At 37.1% G+C, this 22,389-nt stretch overlaps 1 pseudogene across 1 annotated transcript; it reads left to right on the top strand.

Annotated features, from left to right (window-relative positions):
- Positions 1–3,403: 3,403 nt before the first annotated feature.
- On the top strand, positions 3,404–5,468 carry LOC148871568 (cytochrome P450 CYP94D108 pseudogene; annotated as a pseudogene). Its single transcript, XR_016106983.1, has one exon. The product of XR_016106983.1 is annotated as a cytochrome P450 CYP94D108 pseudogene (transcript).
- Positions 5,469–22,389: the final 16,921 nt, after the last annotated feature.

Here is a 22,389-nt window from a genome sequence, read left to right as displayed (position 1 = left end):
ACATTGAACTCTATGAGATAGAGTTTACCATTGATTTAAACTCTAGCTGATAGGGTCTACTAGTTAGTTGAGTTCTATTTCAATCCGAATAGAATTACATCTATAGAAGGAGATCTATTTGTAGATGGAGATCTATCTGATGACATGGCGGCTCCTGATGATGTGACGGTAGGGTTATCCTCAATAGGTATCATATTGAAGGGATTATTCCATGTGAACAATTCATTACTGGAATATGAGCTTTTTATCATATTAATAGTTGTTAAAACAGAATTTGATTCAAATAATTGAAACTTTATAACAGTAGTGTAGTGGTTAAAGTAAGATGTATAGAAAATAGGTTCTAAAAAGTGGTTTTCAATAACTAGAGTGAGATGCTGAAATGTCCTTGCTTTGGTGGGACCCAAAAATTGAATAATACATGTGATTTTTCCTTCTAAAACTAGAAGAAAAATTAAACTTGTCTTAAATGAAGAGCTTCTAAATCCCACTCTTGATCGAAGATGTAAGAAGAAAATCCATATTTAAAGAAAAATTGAATCCCACAGTTCAAAAGGTTTCACTGTAAAGATTCAAGGAAGCAACTTGCAAATGAGTACTTTTATATAGAGTTTTCACCAAGCTTTTTGCAATCGTTAATGATGCATAGATTTTGGATTTCATCGTGTGGAGTCCAAGATTGGAAAACTTTCAGTTTCATTTTATTTATTTTTTCACTTTTAGGGCTTGTTCTAGGGGTGTTCACGGTCCGATTCAGTGCAATTTGGAGAAGATATAAGACCAAACTGGTAAATGTAAATTATGGTTTGAGAATTTCTAAACTGAACCAAATTGTTTTGGTATGGAAGCTAAACCAAACCGTTTTATTATGGTTTGGTGCGGTTTCTAATACGGTTTGGGGACTTTGGACCATTCTATGATTCTTTTGGGCTTAACCAATTAGAAAGCCCAAATAGCTCCCCTAAAAATTAAAACTTAAAACTTTTATTTATTATTTTATTATAAAATAAAGAGTTCATTATATATTTATTATTTTACGCATTTCATTTAGATATATTATGTATAATATTTATATATCATATATAAAATTTTGGTTTATGGTTTGGTTTGGTTTATAAAATTCAATAAACCAAATAGAAACCGTAAACTGTAATTTAGAAAATTCTCAAACCAAACCAAACTGCAGGTTTGGTTCGATTTTGCATTTTGAACCGTATAATGAACACCCCTAGCCTGTTTGTTTGCTCTGAAGTCTAACATTTAGAAGTGCAATAATTACATTAAGAGGTATATTGGTATTGGTGAACTTTTCTTTCTTTTGAACTTTGAATGTTGAGAATGTTGTTCTGAATTTTGAAAATTATCAAATATCCATTTTGACCCCATATATGAGAGTTTTTGTTTGTCTTCTTTAGGGGTATCATTGGAAAATAAAAAGTTGTATGATTGCACTTTAAGAGATAATAGATAAGAAAAAATGAACAATCATATTTCTCTTAAAGTTAAAAGATTCCTCTTTTTCTTTTGAGTTTAAAAGTAAAATATTAATTCGATGGGGTCCACACTCTAATACATATTCATTTGTTATTGGCCCGGCCCACATATTTCAAGTACATGAGATCTAGGCTCTAGAAATAGAGTTTGCGTTTTTTGCACCCATGGGTGCACTGAATGTGTGAACCCACCAATCACGTTCAGCTACGTCGATTGAGCGTAGGATGGGTAACGTTAACGTGGGTTTGTCCATCAACCAATGGAGTTCGGTTCAACCGGACACAGAAAGACAAAACATCCATTTTCATTTCACACTCCTTTCGAACTCCCCCGCCCTATTGTCATTTCAAACCCTATCACAATAGCAGCTCATTGGTGCCTTCACTCTACACCGGCACCCCCGTGAATGACAAAGCCACTAGCGGGGAGAAACAAATCGTCCAACGGTACTTCTTCTTCTTCTTCTTCTTACAAGGGGCTTCTTGTGTTCTCTATTCAATAGATCGAACCCTTACACTGGTGGGAACAACAGCCAACGACCTAGTCTGATATGAACAACCAACCACCTGATTCATATCTTGCCTATGCACACCATATGCCCATGTGAACTCTCACTTCCCAACCCACCAGCTAGATGATAAAGGATTTGCCACTTGCCTTGCCTAACCACTACTCCTTGCCGATTGTTTGAGCTATGATGTACAGATAAATTTGGGTTCTTGTAATTATTCAATGTCAATTCTTCAACCATTATTCCTGCATCATTAGTAGAATGAGGGCTAGCATACATAGGTTTTGATCCAGCTATAAAGCTTACACATCTGTTTAAGCTCTGACTGTGTAAAGCGTTTGTAAATCCTTGGGGTGAGCTCTTAGCCCAACCACATCCCAGAGATATAAACATGGCAGATGGATCCAACACATTGTGCTTGCTTGGTTTCAGGGCATGATCGTTTCCTTTCCTTCCGAAGTGTTCACCTTCCATGGCATCATTTGCAATCGCTTCTTCACTTGTTCCTTCCATCCCATACAAAGAGACTTCATTCAATTGAAAGAACCATGGACAGGGCCGCCGATGGCTTCGTCCTTTAGAGGCGTCAGTGTGGAGTGAAGGCACCGGTGAGCTACTATTGTGCTACGGGTCGAAATGAGGATAGGAAGGGGGAATTGGAATTGAGTGTGAAATGAAAATAAATGTTTTATGTTTTTGTATCCAATTGAACCGGACTCCATTGATTGACGGTCAAACCCACCTTAATGTTACGTGTCAATACCGACTCCTAGAAGTAGTGATTGTTGATAATTAGGGGTGTAAACGGTATTCGAAAATCTGATTTTGAATTCCATATTTGACATATTCAAATTGAATTAAGATAATGCGAATATCTAACCAGTCGAATTCGGATATCCTATTCATACCGAATAATAAATCGAATTCGAATTCAGATATGATCTGATTTGATTCGATAAATATCCAAATTCAACCAATTTTTTAATTCTTATATATAATATAAAATATTTTATATAATTTATATATAATAATTAAATTATATAAATAATTTATATATTTATATATTTTATATCACTAAAATATTCATTTTATATATTTATTAATTATCTAAAATAATTAATTAATCGAATTTGAATCGAATGTTGGAATATTTAATCAGATTCGAATTCGAATATTAATTTTCAACGTCGTTCAGATATCGAATCTAATTTTTAAATGGTTTCGAATTCGATCCGTTTCCACCCCTATTTATAATTAATTGATAGCGACTGAGACACTCCGTAAGGGCCATTTAAATCTCCGATTCATAACATATACAGAAATGGTGGGGCCTCCAACAAAAGGTACGCTGCTAAAGGAAATATCATGGCCCTACCGTGTAAAAGCATTGATTCTATGTGCAGTATATTAATGTTGTTTGGAAAACAGTAGAGAAATTTAGATTTCAGTCCACCTCACCTGATCACCTCCACATTCAATACCCCCAAGAATTTTAATTCATTCCCCCACCTATCAGGCGATCACCTATCAATGTATTCAAGAAACTGGTTGTCGTTCTCCACAATCACTTATCACTGTATTCAAGAAACTGGTTGTCGTTCTCCACAATCACTTACAGAGATGTATCCACTCTCTCCACAATCTCTCCTGTTCATTTTCTTACTTATCATCATTTATCTCTCTCTCTACGCTTCAAAGAAGAAATCTTCGTCTAATGTAGCCATAAAATCCTTCCCTTGCTTCGGAGTGCTACCAGAATTCATAAAGAACCGGCACCGATTCCTGGATTGGAGCTCAGAAGTCCTCGCCAGACTCCCCACTAATACTCTTGACTACCACCACGCCGGTAAGGTGCACGGCATCATTACTGCAAACCCACTAAACGTCGAACACATGCTCAAGAGCAACTTCCATAACTACCCAAAAGGCTCCCGTGTCACATCCTACTTAGAAGACTTCCTTGGCAGAGGCATCTTCAACGCCGACGGAGAGATCTGGAAGATCCAGAGAAAGACGGCGAGTTATGAATTCAACACGAAATCACTTCGGAACTTTTTCATGAAGAGCGTGGAGGAGGAGATTCAGACGAGATTGGTTCCTGTTCTGAAGAGAGCAAGTGTGCTGAACCAGGTTGTAGACATGCAAGATATTCTGGAGCGTTTCTCGTTTGATACTGTCTGTAGATTATCGTTCAACATGGACCCAGGTTGTCTCGGCAGCGAAGGAACCACTGGAACAGAATTCATGAATGCATTTGGCGAAGCATCGACGTACAGCGCTGGGCGATTCTTCTATGCTTTGCCCTACTTGTGGAGGATCAAGAAGGCGCTCAACATAGGATCAGAGAAAAGAATGAGAAAAGCAATCTCTATCGTTCATGATTTTGCGGATGATATAATAAAGTCGAGAATGAAAGAGAAGGGCGAGAAGGAAGACGCCGATGATCTACTGTCACGTTTCATTGCGAACGAGTCGAACTCAGCCGAGTTCCTTCGCGACATTATCATAAGCTTCATGCTTGCAGGACGAGACACGATGACGTCTTCTATTACTTGGTTCTTCTGGGTTTTATCGTCAAGATCAGACGTCGAGGGAAACATACTACATGAGCTGAAATCCATCAGGAATCGTAACGGTACCGGCAGCGAAGCCTTTAACTTCGATGACTTGGGACAAATGCACTACCTGAAAGCGGCGCTCTCGGAATCGCTGAGGATGTATCCGCCGGTGCCATTGGACGAGAAGCAGTGTTTGGAGGATGACATCATGCCGGACGGAACCTTCGTCGGTAAGGGATGGTGCGTGACGTACCACGCATACGCAATGGGCAGGATGGAGAGTATATGGGGGAAAGACTGCCTGGATTTCAAGCCGGAGAGGTGGCTGGAGAATGGAATATGCCGGCAGGAAAGTCCGTTCCGGTTTCCGGCCTTCCATGCCGGACCCAGGATATGCCTGGGAAAAGATGTGGCGCATATGCAGATGAAGATGGTGGTTGCATCAGTGCTGTCGAGGTTCCATCTCGACTTGGTTGACAAGTACAGAGCTCCCAAGCAGATTCTCTCATTGACGCTTAGGATGAAAGATGGACTGCCTATGAGAGTAAGGGAAAGATGCGAGGCTGCGATTGATTGATCAAAACGATTCAACTGGTGCTCACAATCTAAAATAAGATGTCTTGATAATAGGTAAGTTTTGCTTTAGTGAAGGAGTCTGGATCACCTGCCAACAAAACACCTTCCAACCCTCTACCAGCATAATCTCACACCACACGTCTCATATATGGCGGGGAGGATTGGAAGACAGGCCAATGGTGTATTTTTTTTTTATAGTCATTAGATCATGTTGTGTGAACTGATTTGCAGTTAGCATGTATGAATTTGAATGAGGTTAAATTGGTTTGGTAGCAACATTTATTATGCATTAATAGAATACGTCATCCCCGTTGAATATTTCAGGATCACTGACCAGAATACCCCTTATAATTTAATGAATTCATTAAATTTATCTTATAATTTTCATTACTAAAGCACCACCTATTTACTTAATTTCTCTTTCACTAAAAAGTGTTTGTTTTGCAATTTAAAAATAATAGCATAATCACTTAAACCAAATGAAAAATGTTCAAAAGCATATGTGCCCATGATTTTTTTTGTATTCTAAGATTACTCCTTACATACAAAAAAAACAAAATTGATCAAATGGAGACTGTCATCTAATGGAAAGTGGATTAAATAATCCATTGCAAACTATAAGGGATGTTTTAATAGAACACAAATTATAGGATACATTCTAGTAAATGTATGAAACTATAGGGGTGTTTTAGAAATTGACCTAATATTCTATTATTAATAACTAGGTAAATTTCAGACTGCCACGAAATACTTTGTGGGGGCAGTGACACATAGCCCCTTGGACTTTTATTTGTGACAAACACCCACCCTAAATCTTCAAATTTCAGCACTTTTCCCCACATTTAACACTAGTGGGGACCCGTGTGATGCATAGGAAAATCCAAAAGATAGAATAATTTTATTTACTATTAATTAATTGATAAATTAATAATCAAAATTTGATGTTAATTAACTAAAAGTATTCAAATTTATTGTTAATATTTAAAACTTTAATAATTGAATTTTTTATTTAAGGTTGATTTATAGAAAACAATTTTTGTTAATTTAATATGAACAAATATTTAAAATTTACAAAAGCTAATATTTTTATTAATTTCACTAATAGCTAACAATTATATAGGAATGGCAGTGGGGTGGGGCACCCCATCCTTGTCTCAGCCCCGTAGTCAAGACAGTCTACCCCATCCCCGCCCTATATCTAGTGCCAGGCAGGTTCAAGGCAAGGCACCCACTCCTCGTCAACCCAATATTCAAGTTGATGACAAAAATGATCAAAAGGATATACTGACTATCAGCCACATGTAAATTTTTAAAAGTACACTAAATTGTCTTTAATTTTAAAAAATGTAGTTTTATGAAAAATTTAGAAAATTTATTACATTTGTATAATTTTGAATATTTATTCAAATTTCCTTTTAAATTGTGGTCAAATAATTTATTTTCTTTTTAAATGGTTTACTTACAAAATTACACTAATTTATCATATATTTTCTAATATAAGCTAATCAATAGTTTTATTTTCCCAATATTATACTAATTTATCTTAATAATTTGTGTAATTATTAGTTCAAATTATAGATTTCCCTTTCCCATATTCATTTATCTTTAATAGTTTTCAATAATTTTCAATGAAAATTACATAAATTTTTAATAGTATTCTAAAATCAATCAAATGTAATAAATGTTCCTACAATTTCCAAAATATTCCAATAATTTTCAATAATTATTTAATACACTTTAAATAAACTTTATAAAATTTTATATCTTTTAATTTCCAAAGTGTTATTTTATGAAAATGTAGTTTATGAAAAGTTTTTAAATTTTTATTAGATTTGTGTATTTATGGAGATTTATTAAAAATTATTTTAAATTGTTATTAAATATTTATTTTTATTGGGTAGTTTACTAACACAATTACACTAATTTATCTTTTATTTTCCAATATAAATTAATTAATAATTTCATTTTCCAACATTATAATATTTTATCCCTCCATCTGCATTTGGTTATTAACTACAATAATAAGAATAACTAAATGTTTATACATTTTGATAATTTTTAAATATAATTCTCAATTTTATGGAAATTAGTTAAAGAGATTTAAATTTCTATAAAATGATGTTAATTAACATGAATATTAAAGTATTTACCCAAAATACTTTTATGATGAGTTAATTAATAACAATATTTATTAATTTTTTGATAATTTACTAACTATACTAATAAGAATGTTTATTTTTTGGTAATTTACTAACCGTATTTATTAAAATTTTGGAAATAACACTATTTAATACCCATTGAATATTGGTTAGATTAAATATTAAATGTCTTCAAGTATTTATTAATTGATATGACTATTTTAAATGAGAGAGAGTGGATATAGTTTGGGGGGACAAATTTTCGGAATTGATTGGGGAGTGGGGTAACATGATAAGTTCCTAATGGCTTAGAGGAGATACTTTAGGAGAGAGATTCTAGGAATATTTTTAGGTAGTTGGGTTGGGCATGGTGACATGGCTTAATTGGAGTGGTGGGAAAGGGAGAGGAGAGAGAGTCAAGGAGAATGAAGGGTGGAGGTAATGGAGCAAGGAGAGGCATGCTGACATAGGCATTTCTAAATTTCCAAATTTCCCTTTTATCATCTATAAAAAATTTAAATAATTAAAATAAATGAAATGTTAAAATTATAGAAAATATAGGAAACACAAGAAAAAAGAGAAAAATATAGAAAAGGCTAAAATTTGTGGAAAAACTAAAAATACAAAATAAATTTTAGAATATACAAAAAAATTAATTTTAAAAATGAAAAAGATAAAAATAGAGAAAATAGATAATAAAGAAAATAAAAAATACAAAAAAATGAAAAATACAAAAACCATCTAATAGGAACCAAAATAGAATTCATTGATTAGATAAATTCAGAGGAAATTTGTAGGTAAGCCCATTTAAAGTTTATTACCTCAGCTTGTAGCTAATGGTGAATTTAGGAATTTTACCTTTTTCATCAGGCATGTTAACTAGGCATGAAGCAAAGTGCTTTGTTCCAGGGTGGCAAGTCATTAAGTCTAGCCACTTATCAAAGGGTCCCTAATAAACACTCGGTTGGTATAGCATATTAATTATAACTAGCATCAATAGGTACTCCTAACTACACTTGATAGCAAAGGCTACCACATTAGCTATATGCATCCTTTGAGAGGTTGGGACTTAGGAAAATCATGGGAAGGATATTTCTTTGTCAAATTATTCTTGTTGCTGCCAAAGATGGGGCTGAGGGCAACAAGGTAACTTCACTGATGTTTGAAGCCGATGGGTCCAACCTATGAGCAGGAGAAGGGAACATGTCAAAGGACCCGGGTATTATCCCATTGGCAGAGACTCTGATGGTCAAGTTAGTTAGGTGCTTAAGAAGGGGTCGAACCAGGCTTGAGACGAGGGCTCAGAGCTTAGTCCTTAAGAGATTAGAAGTGGTCTCTCGAGATTAAGGATGCAAGAGAGCAAGAGTGAGCCAAATGGATTTACCTTGAGCTGGGCACCCCCTTTTATAGTTGACCTTGCCATGGAGTGGTTAGAGGCAATTAGATATGGATGACCAAGATTACATCCAGAAGATGCCATGTGGCACAATTCGGGGCCTACCATGTGCACCCACATCACTTGCCCCACACTCTCGATGCCGTAGTGCCCAAGATCTAGTAGTGTGTTGAGCGGAGATCTCGGTCTTGGCCAAAGAGAGTATCGCATAGATTCGTGGAGGCATCAGATGGTGCATTAGGCAAAGAACTCGACTCTAGTCGAAAAGAGCGTTATGTCGTGGCGCAGAGGCATCGGCCTCGATTACCGTGAGATCTTCTTGGTGACCATGTGGTGACTGCTTCTTTGTTTACTTCTCGCTTGTTTGGAGGATCATGGTGCACCGAGAGCGTGGGACAATGTCTAGCATGGGAGGCATCCGCATTCATCAGTTATGCTCCGTATGGATGTCATCATGGATCTGTGCATGGGACAGGCATCGGTGTTGATTGGTCATGGCTATGCACGAGATGGCAAGGTGGGTCGCTCTTGAACTGGAGTTAGTGAGCGGATCGACTTATCTTTTCAGCGTCGTTTCATCTTCCCAAGGTCAATGCCACGTATAATGCATCGATTTGGGCTATCATGTCAGCAACTCTATGACCGTTGGATTAAAGCAATCTAAGCCATACCTTCTTATTTAAAATAGGGTCATTGGTTGAGGCATCTCCCACCATTTGCTCACTTTTGCTTGTGATCCCAAAGACATTGGCCACCAACCAGTTGATCCCCTAATCTTCTTCTTCATACTTAGACATTAGGTAAAGGGCTTTTCCTCGAACCATGTATTCAGACTCCAGACCTGAGTGTTACAAACTTCCCAACCTGAGTGACACCAAAAGTCTTTCCACCTCATCCAGCAATGGGAGTACCGGTAATAAATACGAGAACTCCCCTCGGGCACCTAATGTCTAGGTATTGAGGGAAAGGAACACCCTAGAGGCGCCAATTGTGACTATCGAGGCATGGAGTCTCCTGATTAAAGTATTGGTTCCACGATGCCAAGGGGTGACACTACGGGGAATGCCCTAGCGTATCCTAAAGTGGTGGAACTGGAGGAAGCTAGAGATCCTACTCTTGAAGAGCTTGCTGAGGCCAAAGGCCGAGGTGTGATGCTAATGCATTTCCCACGCTCTGATCTTGATAGTGAGCTCGACAAGGAGCAAGTGAAGGCTCTTTCCAAGATGTACCATATACTTGGGGGCTATAAGTTTAGAGTCCCTAGTTTCGGTGACAAGCTATGGCGACCAACCAAGGGGGAGGTGTGTGTGCATGAACACTACCTCTACTTCGGCCACTAATTCCCTATACCTCCTCTCATCCCAGAAACCCTCAACTATTATAACATCTCCCTCAGTCAACTAGTTCCAAATGCAATTAGGACCATTGTTATTGTGTTGGTGATGGCACGCCTCTGACGTGTGTTGGTGTAGCCGAAAACGCATCGTTAAACACTTCGAAACACTAGTTTAAACATTTATAATTTTTTTAAACTCTCAAACGCAGTAAAGGGATGAGAACGACTCATATCCATAGGGAAGCGAGGGAAAAATTAATATACACTCAAATTCGAACAAGAGAACACAAGAGGGAAGTGCAGAAATAAATAAATTAATTAATTAAACTCAAAAAAATATAGAATTCAAATAGTACTAAAAGTTAAAAGTGTAGAAACATAAATAAATATAGAAATAAATTAACAAAAGAAATGAAATAAAAATCTATAATCCGATTAGAGGTAGAAGTCTCTGGATCTCTCCTTTTACCCTCGAACTTCTAGAACTTGGCCTTCCGTCTTACCTGGCCAAATTGCAGATATGTAGAAAATAAAACGAAGATTAAATGGAATGAAAATAAATTGCAAAAAGTAAATAACGAAACTGGAATTGAAAGATAGAATTCAAATATAGAATTCATTTGAACTGAGAAAAATATAAAAGTTAATTAATTAAACTGAGAAAAATATAGAATTCAAAAAGTACTAAAAGTTAAAAGTGTAGAAACATAAATAAATATAGAAATAAATTAACAAAAGAAATGAAATAAAAATCTTGAATCTGATTAGAGGTAGAAGTCTCTGGATCTCAACTTTTACCCTCGAACTTCTAGAACTAGGCCTTCCATCTTACCTGGCCAAATTGCAAATCTGCAGAAAATAAAACGAAGATTAAACAGAATGAAAATAAATTGCAAAAAGTAAATAACGAAACTGGAATTAAAAGAACATAAATTAAAACTAAAATAAAGTAAAAGTGGTTGGGATTCGATTCTAGAGGTGGCAATAGTGGTGTTGGCGAACTCCAAGTAGGAACCCCTCCTCTTGCCTGGGCATCCTCCTCTTCCTCTACCCTTGAACTTCTCAAGATCAGCCTTTTGTCTTACGTGGAGGCAGAATCCAACCCTTTTTCAGGAGCCTTTGGGTCCTTTTTATAGAGAAGGGTGGACACAACTGGGAATAGAGAGAAAGAGGGGGGCGACAACTAGGTTTTAGCAAAGTTATGGGCGCTCTAGGGTTTCTAATGGAGGGTTAGGATGACTCTGTGGTGATCCTAGGGCTGAGAAGAAAAGAAGAGGGCACCCAATATTATGGGGGGCTGAGACTTGGGCACCCAGAAATGAATGAAGTAGATTGAGGAACCAAGAGTTGAAAGGTGGAGATTAAAAGAGGTTGGTGGTGCCCTAGAGTGGATGGCTGAGATAGAAGATGGAATGGAGGGCTGAGATCTAGTGGCTAGGGGCTGAATGGTGGAGATTAGTAGTTAGGAGGCGCCCTAGGTTTTAAAAGCTATTGAAAGAGTGCCCTAGAAAGAGTGGAGGGTGGAGATTAAACAGCTGGGGGCGGATAGGGTTTGCTAAGGATGAAAAGAATAGGTTAAAAGGCACCCTAGGGTTTGCTAAGGAGAGGGGAGCATGCTAATACAATAGGAGGGGTGTCAAACTGGGTTTAGCAGATAGGGAGCACCCTCCTGCTCTGAGTTTTTCACAAAAACTCCCCCTCTCTCATCTGGACTTCACACCAGCTTCCCAAAAACTGTAATTCAGCCATGAAACCTTCCCAGTTTTGCACATAATCTACACAGAGACCCTCAGAGGTCACAACATTGAATTTAACTGGAAAAGGGGCATACTTTGACTATTCTAAGGCCAAAATCACCCCTGAAATGGTTCCCTTAATGCATCAAAATGCAAAGTTATCATGTGTCCGTTATCGTGAACATCTTCTGAGTTCTATTCGACTTGAGGAAGCATCTAGCTGGGGCCGGCTTGTGGTACTTTCAGGGCCAATGGGCCAAGAAGGGCCTGACCAAGGGGCCACTAAAGAGGCCCATTACGAAGGAATCACCTTGGGCAAAGGCGCCAATCGAGGCCAAGATAAGAAGGGTGGTCACGCTGATGGGAATAAAAAGTATCATATTTTTATCCCCAAAAATTATTTCTTTTACATTAAATTAGCACTTACTTGGACTTATTACTCTTGTATTTCAATTCAGGGCAAGCAAGAAGTTGATAGGAGGAAAGCAAGGCTAATAAGATGATTTTGCACAATTTTGGCACCATTCAGTAATCTAGGCATAACGCTTAAATCCGGACTCCAATTGGGATGATTCAAGATGCACCGGAAAGATAAAGGAGAACTCCACAACTTTCATGTTCTAGGTTTTGACAGATTCAGTCTACATCAAGGTCAAAATTGGGCCCAAAGTTGGAGGCAAATTCGTAGTAAAGCCCAGTTCACAGCTAAAGCACAATTCGCAGAAAAGCCTTGTAGCAGCCCAATTTATTAAAGAAGCCCAACACGAATTCAAGAATAAAGAGTCTCATCAGATTTAAATTTTGAATGCAATCCCAAGAAAGATAATAAGAGTCTCATCAGATTTACAATTAAAATGTAATCCTAGAAGGATAAGAAAATTGAGATTACTAGATGAGAGATAGGATAGGATTAGATCAAAACTGATTTGGACTTTTTATTTTTGAGGATAATCTCCTAAAGGGAGTTGGAAAACCACCCTCCTTCTAAAGCTATATAAGGGGGGCAGACTACCCTCAAGGATCACAATCAGTCTATCCATATTGGAAGCAAAGTAAGAAGGAGTCGACAACCATGAGCGGCTGAGCTTTTCTTTTCTAATTCAAGGAGAATTGTTGATTCGATTGTGTCATCGTGAGGTTATGCATTTAATTTAATTTCTTACTTTTAATTCAAGTATTCATTGATTCTTGTGCATGTTCTTATGGAAGTTAATGTTGATTAGTCTAACAAATTAATTAATGTTGATCTTCCTACTGCTATCCATAATTCGATGATCCGTAATTGTCATGAATAGTGGTACAAGTAGCAATTAGGTTAATATCTTTTTGGGTCAATTGTTCGTGACAACCTTTGACAATGTATTGGCATGTTTTAACCTAAGTAGAATCAATGGAACAAGATTTGATAATTGCAGCTATCTCAATTACTTTTATTTTGGATTAACTATTTTCACAGAGGTTATTGCTATTATTAATTGATATGGAACGCTATCGTGCCCAGTCGGTCAATGATAAGTGTTGATTGAATGTTGGGTTTGGTCAACTAAATCAGGAAAACACGATGTTTATTATGGCTATCCTAATAAATCCGAAGGTTAAATGCTTGAATTGCATGACGGTTGACTTAATTCGAACACTTGAATCAGAGTTGGTAAGACTGAATATTTCTTGTTAATTGTTAATTGCTCTTCAGTTATTTTAGAAATTTAATTATTTGAATTTCCCACTCTTTATATTGCGCATTCGGCTGAGAAATTAATTACTGGCTCCCTATGAGATTCGACTTGGTGCCACTGTTACTACAAGTTTATAGTAAGGTGGGGCTAGAATTAATTTTGAGGGTTTCAACAACCCGTTAAAATTTTGGCGTCGTTGTCAGGGAGCCAATTTAATTTCTTAGCTTTGTGCCTTCTGTTTGTGTTAACCTCTTTTGTTTTATGACTCATTCTTATCAAAAAGGTGAACTAGAGTATATCACTGAAATTGAGAAGACAACCCGTCGTTTGAGAAAGGAGGCGAAGCAAAGGAATTTTCACCTCCAAGGGTGAATTCTGATATTGACTTGACAACTGGTGATAGACCCATTTTCGAAGAGGAAGAAATGATGGCTGATAGAGAGAGAATGCTAAGGGAGTTAGCTGCACCAATCATGAATCAATAGCCTTTGTGCATAATATATCCCACTCTCGAGGTAGCTTTTGAACTTAAATCAGGTTTGATTCAACTACTTCCTGTTTTTCATGGTTTTTTAGGCGAGGACCCTCACAAGCATGAAACCACAGGGTATGACTGAGGATCAGGTAAAACTGATAGCTTTTCCTTTTACTTTACGAGATAAAGCAAAGGACTGGTTATACATTCTTCCCCCTAGTTCAATACGTACATGGGATGAGATGAATATGATGTTTTTAGATAAATACTTCCCTGCATCACGAGCTACAAATATTAGAAAAGAGATTTGTGGGGTAAGACAGTTTAGTGGTGAGACACTATATGAGTATTGGGAAAGGTTTAAACAACTCTGTGCTAGCTGTCCACACCACCAAATACCTAAGCAGCTCTTAATCCAATACTTCTACGAAGGACTCCAACCTATGGATAGGAGTATGGTAGATGCAGCTAGTGGAGGAGCCTTAGTCAACAAAACACCTGAGGCGGCTTGGCAATTGATTTCCAACATGGCTGAGAACTCTCAACAATTTGGAGCAAGAACAGATGGAGCTATTAGACGTGTTAATGAGGTAAGCCATTCTAATATGGAAAGTCAAAATTTTTATCTAACTGCTTTGGTTTGTCAATTGGCTGCAGGGCAATTAAAAGTGACTAAGGTTTGCGGCATATGCTCAATTCCTAGGCATCCTACGGACATGTGCCCATCATTACAAGATGATTCAATGCAACAAGTCAATGTCGTAGGAGGATTTCCGGGCCAACCTCAATGCAAGTATGATCCTTATTCTAATTATTACAATCCTGGGTGATGGGATCATCCCAATCTGAGCTACAGAAATCAAGGACGGCCACAGAGATTCCAGCCTCAGGCTTTCAACAGACAACCTCCAATTCCAGCACCTACCCAAGGTCAAAATCAACCCTCAACTTCAGGTATGTCTTTAGATGATATAGTTAAGGCTCTAACGACTAACACTCAGCAATTCCAATAGGAAACAAGGGCCAACATCTAGAACTTAGGGAACCAAATCAGTCAACTTGCTACTTCTATTAGCAAGTTAGAGGCGCAAAACTCTAGAAAACTACCATCACAGACGGTGGTCAATCCCAAGGAGAATGCGAGTGCAGTGGTGCTGAGAAGTGGGAAGGAATTGCAGTTACAGTCTACTTCACCAAGGAAAGTGGATAAAGAGCAGAAAGAAGAGGAGGAACAAGAATCACATGAGAGTTCCCATAAGGTAAAACTTGATTCCCCTCTACCTAAGATTTCTAATGCCATTGTGCCACATTTTCCTAGTAGGTTGGAAAAATCTAAGAAGGAAGAATATGAGCAAGAAGTCTTGGAGACCTTTAGGAAGGTGGAGATAAATATTCCCTTGTTAGATGCCATAAAGCAAATCCCGAAATACACAAAATTTCTGAAGGAGTTGTGCATTAACAAAAGAAAGCTGAGAGGTGATGAGAAGGTAAAGGTTGGGGAGAACGTGTCAGCTGTCATCAAGAGAACCCTGCCAGAAAAGTGTGCTGATCCAGATATGTTTACTTTACCTTGTGTGATTGGCAAGAAAAGAATTGAGCGTGCCATGCTAGATTTAGGTGCATCTATCAATGTCATGCTATACTCAATTTATTGTGCCTAGAATTTAGGTCCACTAAAGGAGACTGGGGTAGTCATTCAGTTAGCTGACCGTTCTAACACTTACCCTGAAGGGATCGCTGAAGATGTTTTGGTGTAGATTAATGACCTAATATTTCTAGCTGATTTTTACATCTTGAAGATGGAGGAAGACACTATCACAAGTTCAGCCCCACTTCTATTAGGTAGGCCATTTACGAAAATGGCCAAAACCAAAATAGATGTGGATGAGGGTACCCTCTCCATCGAATTTGATGGCGAAATTGTTAAATTTAATATTTTTGAAGTAATGAAGTACCCCAATGAATGTCATTCGATTTGTTCAATTGACATTTTTTTATTCAATTGTGCAGGGAATTTTGGGGGAAGAAGATATGAATGAGGAGCTCGAATTGAGTGCACAATTGCATATGAAGGAAGATTCATCCTGTGAAGCTTCGGAGCCGATATTGGAGCAAAGGTTAACAAATTTTAATATTCCATCATCATTTGCTCATAAGAAATTGTTGCCTTCTGTTTTGCAGGCTTCTGAGTTAGAGTTGAAGACCTTGCCAGATCACCTTAAGTATGTCTACTTGGGTGACGAAGAAACATTGCCAGTGATCATTGCAAAAGGGTTGACTGATGATCAAGAGGCACGACTCATCAAGGTTCTGAAGGAGCACAAGGGGTAATTGGTTGGACCTTAGCCGATATAAAAGGAGTTAGCCCATCAATTTGCATGGACAAAATTCTTTTGGAAGATGGTGCCAAGCCAGTTAGAGAATCATAAAGGAAGCTCAACCCGGCAATGAAGGAAGTGGTAATGAAAGAATATCTTAAGTTATTAGATGAAGGGATAATCTATCTGATTTCGGATAGTAAGTGGGTAAGTCCAATACATGTTGTACCCAAGAAAACTGGGATCACTATGGTAAGAAATCAAAATAATGAACTGGTCCCCATGAGGGTACAAAGTGGTTGGCGTATGGTGATTGATTTTCGGAAACTTAATTTAGCCACTAGAAAAGACCATTTCTCCTTACCCTTCATAGATTAAATGTTAGAAAGGTTAGCTGGCAAGGCATTCTTTTGTTTACTTGATGAGTTTTCAGGTTATTATCAAATCGTTATTGCTCAAGAAGACCAAGAGAAGACAACTTTTAATTGCCCATTCGACACTTTCACCTATAAATGGATGCCTTTTGGTCTGTGCAACACTCCAGGTACTTTTTAAAGGTGCATGATTAGTATATATTTTTACTTTATTTAGAAGTGCATTGAAGTGTTCATGGATGACTTTATTGTCTATGGTGATTCATTTGATGATTGTTTAGATAATTTGAGTAAAATTTTGGATAGATGCGTTGAAACTAATTTAGTTTTGAATTATGAAAAATGCCACTTTATGGTAAGGGAAGGCATTGTGTTTGGACATGTTATCTCTGCTAGAGGCATAGAGGTCGATAAGGCAAAGGTTGATTTGATTGTGAGCTTACCTTACCCTACAAATGTTAGGGAAGTGCGTGCTTTTCTTGGACATGCATGTTTTTATCGTAGGTTTGTCAAGGACTTTTCAAAATTTGCGTTGCCATTGTCCAAACTGCTTCAAAAAGATGTGCCTTTCGACTTTGGGGAGGAATGCAAGGAATCATTTGATAAGCTCAAGAATTTGCTAATGATTGCATCCATTATTCAACCACCTGACTGGAACTTGCCCTTTGAAATCATGAGTGATGCGAGCAATCATGTTGTAGGAGTAGTTCTAAGTCAACGGATTGATGGGAAGAGTCATGTCATTTACTTTGCTTCGAGGACACTGAATGATGTACAATGCAACTACACAACCACCAAAAAGGAGCTATTAGCAATTGTTTTTTCTTTAGATAAATTTCTCTCATATTTACTTGGCTCTAAAGTAATTGTGTTTTCTGATCATGCAGCCTTGAAATACTTATTGGCGAAAAAGGAGTCAAAGCCGAGGTTGATAAGGTGGATACTTTTGCTCCAAGAGTTCAATTTAGAGATCAAGGATCGAAGGGGAGCTGAAAACTCGGTGACAGACCATTTAAGTAGGTCGGTAAAAGATGAAGACTCTTCACCCATCTCGGAGCTTTTTCCTGATGAGCAACTATTCCAAATAAAAGGTATGGTCCCTTGGTATGCTGATATAGTGAATTACTTGGTTACTGGAATTTTGCCTAGTTATCTTAGCAAGTCGATGAAGGATAAAATTAGGTATGAGGCAAAATATTATGTTTGGGATGAACCTTATTTGTGGAAATTTTGCTCTGATCAAGTGATTAGGAGATGTGTCCCTGAAAGTGAACATATGTTGGTTTTGAATTTTTGTCATAATTATGCTTGTGGTAGCCATTTTGGACCAAGAAGAATTGCTAGGAAGGTCTTAGATAGTGAGTTGTATTGGGGAACTTTATTTAAAGATGCATACTTGTTCTGTAAAAATTGTGAAAGATGCCAACGAATAGGTGCATTGTCTCGTAGAAATGAGATGTCCCAAACTCCCATTCTTATTCACGAAATTTTTGATGTTTGGGGTATTGATTTTATGGGACCCTTCCCTTCCTATTGTGGTTTTGTTTACATACTTTTGGCAGTTGATTATGTCTCAAAATGGGTAGAAGCAAAAGCCAACAAAATTGATGATTCTAAGTGTGTTATAGGTTTTATCAAATCTAACATTTTTAGTAGGTTTGGTATTCCTCAGGCCATCATAAGTGATCAAGGGACCCATTTTTGCAATAGAGCCATTGAAGCCTTGTTGAAAAAGTATGGGGTGCATCTCCTAGCCGCCACTGCCTATCACCCACAGACAAATGGACAAGCTAAGGTTTCCAATCGAGAGGTCAAGTCCATTTTAGAGAAGACAGTGAACCCATGCAGAAAGGATTGGAGTCTACGACTAGATGACAACTTTGGGAATACCGAACCGCATACAAAACACCAATAGGGATGTCTCCTTATATGTTAGTTTTTGGCAAATCTTGTCATTTACCAGTTGAGATCGAGCATAAGGCATATTGGGCAATCAAACACTGCAATATGGACATGGAAGAAGCTGGCAAGGCAAGAAAGCTCCAATTGCAAGAATTGGAGGAGTTGCGGTTGGAAGCCTATGAGAATTCAAGAATCTACAAGGAGAACACCAAGTTGTTTCATGATAATTTGCTTTTAAGGAAACAATTTATGGTCGGTCAAAAGGTGCTATTATATAATTCTCGACTCAAACTCACGCCAAGTAAGTTGCATTCTAGGTGGATGGGTCCATTTGTTGTTACTAATGTGTTTCCTTATGGTTCAGTGGAGATCAAAAGTCTCAATACAAATACGGTCTTCACAGTGAATGGGCATAGATTAAAGTCGTTCCATGAGGATGCAAATGTCTCCTCTTCGGTAGATATCTCATTGGATCTTCCTCATTATTCATCGAATTAAAGAAGCAAAGAAGATCATCGAGCATAACGACGTTAAACAATTGTGCTTGTGGGAGGCAACCCATTGAGTTCAATTATATATTTTTTTGTTTAGTTATTTTTATTTTACATTTTTTTATTAGAAACATGGTCGTGTTTAGCAGCTGATTTCACATCTGAAGGATCTCAACAAAGCATTCAGGGAAGTTCCCTTAAATCTTTCTATCTTACACACAGTCATATACATTGGGGACAATGTATACCTTAAGTGTGGGGGATTAGGGGAATTTGATAAATTTTGGGTTAACTCTAGCATGCTTCGATCAACACTTTTTAACCTTGCTTTTTGAAGTTTCTGCTCCTTAGAAACTTAGTGGTGGAGATGTGATACATAAGCAAGCTTATGGTAATAACATACCTTGTTTTGACCCAATACTTCAAAAACAAAGGGAGGGTATTTGAATCTTTCTACATTTAATTATGAAAACAATGAGTGCTTATTTTAGTCCAAAAATGTTTAGTTGGTTGAATGCTTGCTTTCCTTGACTGTTGAATTAACTTGGGTTCATGAGGAATGGTGATTTGAGATTATTCTTTGACAAGTTAAAGATGATAAAGAAGTGGAAAATGAAAAGATTATTAAGTCTGGATTGAAGCATGCAAGAGGTCTAGCATCATGTTGAGAGAGAGAGTTTAAAAATCAGTAGGTAGTTAGATTGTTTTTGCTTGAGTTTAGTCTTGCCCGAGGATGGGCAAAAGTTAAGTGTTGGGGGATTTGATGGAAATAAAAAGTATCATATTTTTATTCCCAAATATTCATTCTTTTACATTAAATTAACATTTAATTGGACTCATTACTCTTGTATTTCGATTCAGGGCAAACAAGAAGGCGACAAGAGGAAAACAAGGCTAATCGGATGATTTTGCACAATTTTGGCACCATTCAGTAATCTATTCATAACTCTTAAATCTGGACTCCGATTGGGATGACTCAAGATGCACCGGAAAGATAAGGGAGAACTACACAACTTTCATGTTCTGGGTTTTGACAGATTCAATCTGAATCAATGTCAAAATCGGGTCTAAAGTCGGAGAAAATTCGCAATAAAGCCCAATTCACAACTGAAGTCCAATTCGAAGAAAAGCCTTGTAGCAGCCCAATTTATTAAAGAAGCTCAATTCAAATTCAAGAATAAAGAGTCTCATCAGATTTAAATTTTGAATGCAACCCCAAGAAAGATAAGAAGAGTCTCATCAAATTTAAAATTCAAATGTAATCCTAGAAGGATAAGAAAATTGAGATTACTAGATGAGAGATAGAATAGGATTAGATCAAAACTGATTAGGACTTTCTACTTTTGAGGATAATCTCATAAAGGGAGTTGGAAAAATACCCTCCTCCTAAATTTATATAAGGGGGGGTGACTAGCCTCAAGCATCTCAATCAGTCCATCCATCTTGGAAGCAAAGTAAGGAGTCGACAACCATGAGCGGCTGAGCTTTTCTTTTCTGATTCAAGGGGAATTGTTGATTCGATTATGTCATCGTGAGGTTATGTGTTTAATTTAATTTCTTGCTTTTAATTCAAGTATTCGTTGATTCTTTTGCATGTTCTTATGGAAATTAATGTTGATTAGTCTGACAAATTAATTAATGTTGATCTTCCTACTGTAATCCATAATTCGATGATCCGTAATTGTCACGAATAGTGGTACAAGTAGCAATTAGGTTAATATATTTTTGGGTCAAGTGTTCATGACAGCCTTTAACCAATGTATTGGCATGTTTTAACCTAAAAGGAATCAACGAAACAAGATTTGATAATTGCAGCTATCTCAATTATTTTTATTTTGGTTTAACTATTTTCACGGAGGTTATTGCTATCATTAATTGATATGAAACGCTATCATGCCCAGTCAGCTAATGATAAGTGTTGATCGAATGCTAGGTTTGGTCAACTAAATCAGGAAAGCACGAGGTTTATTATGGTTATCCTAATAAATCCAAAGGTTAAATGCTTGAAATGCAAGACTATTGATTTTTTCTTATGATCGATAACCAATTGACTCAATTCGAACCCTTGAACTAGAATTGGTAAGACTGAATATTTCTTGTTAATTGTTAATTTCTCTTCAGTTATTTTAGAAATTTAATTATTTGAATTTCCCACTCTTTATATTGTGCATTCGGCTGAGAAATTAATTACTAGCTCCCTGTGGGATTCGACCAGGTACCACTGTTACTACAAGTTTATAGTAAGGTGGGACTAAAATTAATTTTGAGGGCTTTGACAACCCGTCACATGCTAAAATGGTCAGCCAATGCCCCTTAAGCTCAGAGGGCAAAGAGGCAGGTTGTGAGGGACCGCCTGTTAGGACCCAATTTTTGCTTGGTCCCTTCACCCTACCTCTTTGTACCCCTCCCTCTTGCGCTCCAAAAACTTGAAACACAACCAGATCAACTTGAGGCTTTCCAAAACCTGAGAAAACCCTCATTTGACACAATCCATAGGATAAACAAGAACCTTGATCAAACATCATCTCCAAACTTGGAAAACTACAACTTAGTTACACATAATTTTTCATGATTAAAGTACAAAGATCTATCATTCATCATGCTAACTTCCTTTTTAACGACCCCGATCTATGCGATATCCAAATTCTAATTCCTCCAAAATCAAATTTGACATATCCATCACCCTAAGATCATTATGAAACAATCAACTAACGAATCTCATCATGAATCTACAATAATCAGCCATAAAAATATCAAGATCACACTTTGATGGCCCTAAACAATTACCAAGGTTAATCATATCTTTCACAGATTAGAACCATTCTAATGCATGCTTACCTACCGAGTTGTAGCTCAAAATTCCTCTATTTGACCCATCATCAAGCCTAGATTCTATTTTAGCAAATCTTATTAATTAGAGCTTACTATCCCTCATCCCAACTTCATATGACAAACCAGACCTTACCATTGTATTCGAATACCTAAAAAACCCCAGCACATCAAATTTCATGACCAAACACCTCTGTTTGACTGTTGAAAAAGTAAGATTCCATTTTAGGCTTTTTCGATGGTTGAAAAACCATAAGCTGAGACCATGATCTGAACCAAAACAATCAATACACAGATTTGATCAAAGATCCATCACTTCCATTAGATTCAGGGTGTTCAAAAGTGCCAACCCACCAAATTTCATCCCAAAATTCCTCTGTTTGATCCTTCATCAAACAAAAATTTTATTTCAGCAAATCTTATTGACCTAAACTTGTCATCCATAGATATCAATCATCCCAAACCCATTTTTCCAATTAGACCTTACCATTGTGTTTAGAGACCCAAAAAACCCTAGCACACTAAATTTCACATCCTAATTCATCCATATGACTGTTAAACTGGAAAGATATCATTTTG

The sequence above is a fragment of the Nelumbo lutea genome, chromosome 2 (genome assembly GCF_056320005.1).
Source record: "Nelumbo lutea isolate HS-2025 chromosome 2, American lotus-T2T, whole genome shotgun sequence".
Taxonomy (NCBI): Eukaryota; Viridiplantae; Streptophyta; class Magnoliopsida; order Proteales; family Nelumbonaceae; genus Nelumbo; species Nelumbo lutea.
Note: the sequence above shows the minus strand (reverse complement) of the source record. Positions and strands in the feature narration are given on the sequence as shown.